This window comes from Leptodactylus fuscus, chromosome 5 (genome assembly GCF_031893055.1).
Source record: "Leptodactylus fuscus isolate aLepFus1 chromosome 5, aLepFus1.hap2, whole genome shotgun sequence".
Lineage (NCBI taxonomy): Eukaryota > Metazoa > Chordata > Amphibia > Anura > Leptodactylidae > Leptodactylus > Leptodactylus fuscus.
This window is the reverse complement of record NC_134269.1, coordinates 81074188-81080187: the sequence shown is the minus strand read 5'-3', so window position 1 is coordinate 81080187 and position 6000 is coordinate 81074188.

The window sequence follows — 6000 nt, the reverse complement described above, 5'->3', positions numbered from 1 at the left end:
TCAGTATAACAATAGCTGTTTCTATTAGATGTTATAGTAACATATGTTTTACTAAAAGAGATTTTGACAGCCAAAAACACTACTAATAACTTCAGTTCCAGAAGAGAACAACTTCTGTAAGAGCATTATCTACAGAGCCACTGCATTTACCAGATATTACTGAACTGCTTGCTCAGTGCAGTTGGGTAGATTTGTAATTGTAAATGTAATTGTACATTTCAGTCATTCATTCAGACTTAAGGATGTAAAATTATTGCTCATACATATGTCTGTATTAATAAAAATAGTTTTGTGTTCATAAAGCAATATAAATGTATTTATACTAAATCTATTTGTGAGGCATTAATTCTCCCTGATGTAGTACATAGGTAAGAGAAAGGTGAACACTGCCACCATGTGGCTACAAGTCAGATTCTTACTTTATGAAGTAGTTTTACTTAGGGTGCATGCACACTACGTAACGCCGGGCGTGTATGAGAGCCGTACACGCCGGCGTTACAGCAGGGCTGCCGAACACTTCCCATTCACTTCAATGGGAGCGCTCGTAAACGCCGCTGTTACGAGCGCTCCCATTGAAGTGAATGGGAAGTGTTCGGCAGTCTGCCGTAATGCCGGCGTGTACGGCTCTCATACACGCCCGGCGTTACGTAGTGTGCATGCACCCTTATAGTCACTGATGGAAGTGACTCGGATTTGTCTAAAATTGATACAAATGCAGGAATTCCACCAAGAAGTTCAGAAGTTAGTTAAAGCTTAGCAAGGTATTGTACTAACCATCTGATGACAGATCATTCATGACTAAGAAAAAGATGATTGTATAAAATTTATGACTGTGTGTGGTAAATTCGTCCGTTACACAAACAATCTTTCATAATGGAACATCACCCTTCACCACTAGACAAGTGCTTACTCAACTATCTAATATGTATGACTCTGCTGCCTATTTCACCATGTGTTTACCATGTATGAACCACTGTTACAAAATTTTGTTCATTCTGTTATAATGTGAAGAAGTTTTCTGTGCAACCTCAGTATCCTGAGCCCTATCCTGAAAATAAGCCCTAGCTTGATTTTGCAGGGTTTTTGGAGTAGGCTTGAAATATACTGTAAGTCCTCCTCCAAAAATAAGACCTAGTTACAGTCAGTGCCTCCAGCACTAGGTTACATCATGTGATGTCACAGAGATGGAGAATAGGTAAACCGTAGCTCTGAAACATCCTGGACAAGAGCCCCAGTACCTCCTGTTTTTGAGTCCCGCCCCCTGCCTTTCGGGTGCCGCCTCTTGGGTTATGCTGCTCGGCCACTACCATGCTGTCGGTTTGGCTACCTACGTCATCAGATGTCAAGTGCCACCCCTGCTTGCTTCCACAGACACAACCACAACACTACAGCACCTCCACCTTAGAATAAAGGAGAGCGTGAAGGAGAGGAGCATGAAGGAGAGGAGCATGAAGGAGAGGGCATGTGCTACTGCCACAATAAGGGTCCTTTCTCATGGAGTTTATGCTCCGTGTATTCTGTCTACGCTCTGCTCATTTTGTTCATTTTACACGCGTAAAAATACACATGTAAAATGTAGTTAGCCAGTGAGTTCAATGGCTTTTTCGTATAACGCGTGTCTTTTTGCGCAAAAAAGACGCGCGTTATATGAAAAAGCCATTGAACTCAATAGCTAACTACATTTTACACATGTATTTTTACATGTGTAAAATGAACAAAATGACTGGAACGTAGACAGAATTCACGGAGCGTAAACTCCATGTGAAGGAGCTCTAAGTGTTTAGAAAGACAGACAGAAAGTTTATTCAAGTCCCACTGACACAGCACCATTAGGGTAAGTTCACATGGAGTTTTTTGGTTAGGGTTTTGAGGCCATAATCGCCTCAAATCCCTGACCAAAAAGACGGCTCCCATTTAATTCAATTCCACCTCAGGTTCCAATCCAAAAAACTATGTGTGAACTTACCCTTAATATATCATGAATTTAAGTTAGAGAAAGGGTTACTAACTCTAACCATTTTACAAGATTCACCTGGAGCAAATCAGTGGCTGAAAAATAAGACCTTCTCTGAAAATAAGCCCTAGCCTTTTTTTTGGAGAAGAAATAATACAAGACCTTGTCTTATTTTCAGAGAAACACATGTAGCTGCTTTTCTTATAATAACACCTGACAGTAAGCATTCAATGGTTCCTGCTCTGACCCTCCCATCAGCATGGTGCAACATGAAATCTGGATTCTTCTGACCAGACATTGTTTTTCTACTGTTCAGAGATCCAGTTTTTAACTCCTTCTCACACTGGATTCTTGCCTTTCTGTTTTGCTTACAAGACAATGTGCTAAGTAATGACAAGTTGTATGTCTGGACATGTTTGACCTCATGGAAAATGGAAACAGCAAAAAATGCAACAGCTCATCACTCCATGTCCACATATAGTTAAATGCTTTGCAGGTTGAATAAATCATGTGGTGCTCAGAAACTGCAGGACTGGCTGTTGAAGGAACAATCCAAGTTTAGAGAGATCCACCACTGTTCAAATATAATCTAAAAAAGGGGTTAAAAAAAAAAATAATTCATCCTACTAAAACAGCAGGTAGGGCATCCTCCTCCACATACATATTTTGCGCTGCTGCCAGTTGATACTCCTAGTGTAGCAGCTGGAAATTTGTAAGTGGAAGAGAACAACATATCTACCATTTTTAGTATGATGAAAAAGTTAGTATAATGATAAAGCTGGTTTAACCTTTTCTGGATGACATTTACACAGCGCTTACTTTGTCTTCACATTTTGATTGTTAGTTGGAGTACCGCAGCTGTATTTGCCTAACTGTGCACCCGCCTGTTAGAACAATTATTGGCATCCTCCTCTAAACCATTTAGATGGCAATGGCAAGTTGTTTATGTCCGAATTTTGTGATTGTTATTTTTCGATCACACCATTCTTGGTAGATCAACACAGTTGCTCAAGAAAACCTCACAAGGTTGGCAGATTTTGAAACCCTGGTACTGGTTAGCCTAATATTTTAAGTTGGTCAGAATAGCATACGTCCTTTCCACCACTTTTATCTTGTTTCTACCACTCTTATCTTTCAGTAATAAGTGGATGGTATTCACTAGACTGTAAAACACTGTAGTTTTTGCCATGCTGTTTCTGCCACAGTCAAACCATGACGTTTATGCCGAATGGGGCCCCCAGCCTCAATAAGTGTTCTTACACATGCTCATTCATCCAATCCCTGGATCTTGCAATTGAACCTTCAGCTGCTTTTATACTGTCCTTATCTTCTGAAAAACTGCATGTATTTTTAATAGAAATACAAATACCCATGCCCATTCAGTTTCTCCCACTTACACACCACCACCACTTCCTCACTTCGCCCTCTTTCTTTAGTTGTCCCCCAAAGCTTTGTCCTGGGAACCCTCCAGTTCGCCATCCACACCCTCGGCCTTGGCCAACTCATAGAATCCCATGGTTTTCAATTCCACTCTGTTGTCCAGAGTTACAGAATGATTAGCAGTCATAGCCTCCATAGCAAATCCTACCAAGAATTGTGTTATCGAAGAATCCCATTACATCAAGCAAAAGCATACAGACATAAACAACTGGCCAACGAAAGATTGTAGAGGAGGATGCACAGTCAACAAATTTCAGCCAAATACAACAAAGGTACTCCAATGAACAATCCAAAGTTAAAGGGATATCCAGCAGAGTTCAAATGTAATTCATAAAACGTTATTTATCATATTATTATAAACAGTAAGTATTTCATCTACCTCCACGTAACTCAATAGGATTTATTACAAAATACATCCATAATATATATCATGATACATTCTTTAAAACCTGTAAACAGTGCCTCCGGTGTACACAGAAGCTTATACACACAACAAATTTCTAACGTAACCAAAATTATTTATATGACAAAAGAATTTAGAAATGTCATATTTTCCTTCCACTTCTTACCTTATGCTTTATTGTACATTGACTTTGTGCTAAATGAGTCCATAGTGTCAGTAAGGGAAAAGGAAACAAGTGTAATATCACTTTTACATAGAAAAGACTCTAGTAAGCATAAAGATGATACTAATGACTTTTTACTAGAACCCTCTGATTTTGCTCATTACACTGAATGAATGTTGTCTCCTATTCATTTTCTTTAAATAAAACATTACTCCCGCAGCTCATTCACAGTGATTTAATGGCCTTCTCAGCCAGCAATCAATACCAATCAATTTTAATGTATTTAATAAAACTACTAGAAATTCACCTCTTGACAGGAATCCAATTTTATTGCCTTATATAACAGCCAACTTGGCTGGGACAGTATGAGTGTCTGAGTGCAGTACTTGAATCCAATTAAATACTGCATGTGTCTCATTCAACTAGTAGGAAAACCTTTGCCATCCAAAATTACTAAAGTGCTATTGTGGAGGACATACATTATCTTATACAGCTTCAGCATGATCACTGTGCATATCATAAGTCGCATCTGAAATAATAAAGGGGTTATTTAGATATTGAGAGAAGGTCTGTATGACTATACAAGTTATCTCTAATGCTGGAAATGTGTATTATCCCAGGTTATTGGGGGAGATTAAAGACTTGAATTATTCAAGATAAGATATTAATCCGACACTTCATGCCCATTTTTAGCTCAAATATTGATGGTAATATTGGTTATCTAACACCACCAATGGAACATGAATGGAGAAATGTAATTGACAAATGGCTATATTATGAAGAGATTGGAGCCTGATCGAAGGGCAGAAATAAGGATTTGCAAAATTGTGGTTAAAACTTAATAATTAAAATATATGTTTTTTGTTGTTTTTTTTCTTCTTTCGTTTTTCTAGCATGTAAAATTGTTATTTATATCTGGACTATGTATGTTTTATTTTTTAAAATATAATAAAGAATAAAAATGTGGATCACCTGAAAGTTAACCTGAGTACTCCATGTATTTGTTAGTGGTGCGATCTCCAGCAGCCCAAAGAAATGAATGCAGAAGTGGACACACATGCACACCACTACTCCATTGTGATACGGCACTCAAGGGAAGTTGCAGGTCAATGTACTGCTGATCGCTGGGGGTCACAGCAGTTGAACACCCAACAGACACCTATATTCTGTGGACAGGGGATGAGTATATACAGTAAACCATTTTAATATAGGAAAGAACACTATACAATAATATAGTATATTATAATATAACTATACCATAATTTGTTCAGTCTTAAAGGAATTCTAAACCTAGAAACAAATGATAAAGTTAATCAGTAAATAAATATGCCTACACTGCTGGTCTGTGACATTTTATGCATGCTCCTCAAACAAACGATCTTGTAAAAATCCTATATAGGGGTTAAACTGCTGCTTATCTGTTCCATTTCAACAGATGGGACTTAAAGGGGTTGCCCAGTAACCGCAGTGACCCATGTGCAGGCCGGAAGTCCAGCATCACGTGACCGCCGTGGACAGCCTCAGTGGTTGCTGAACAGAGACACTCACAGATGTCACCAGTTCTTTCACAGTGACTACTGAGGCTGTTGATTGGTTTCAATGGTCACTTGAGACTGACAGATTCTGGAATCAATGCACTGGCACCAACCATCGGTGAACAGAGTGATGGGGACAAGTGAGTATGCTTTATTTATTTATTTATTTATTTATTTACACTTCCCCCACCTCCACAATGGTTTCTAAAAATCCGGAACAACCCTCTTAAAAATATTTTAGTCCTATGAAGACAGAAAATGGAGAGAGACCAGTTCCAAACAATTGTTTTATGACCAGTGACAGGGCAGTGATGAGGAGGAGGGGGCATAGCTTAATGTATTGTGGTTATTGTTTTTTTAATTGTGATATTGGATAGCATAGGATCAAATGAAAGGAAAACATTAAAAGGGAAAGCCTATTAGATCCTACAAAAGAGAGCAAATGGTTACATTTGGGGAATTTACAGATTCAGGTATTTTTTGACCCCTTGCTGGCTAGCAGATA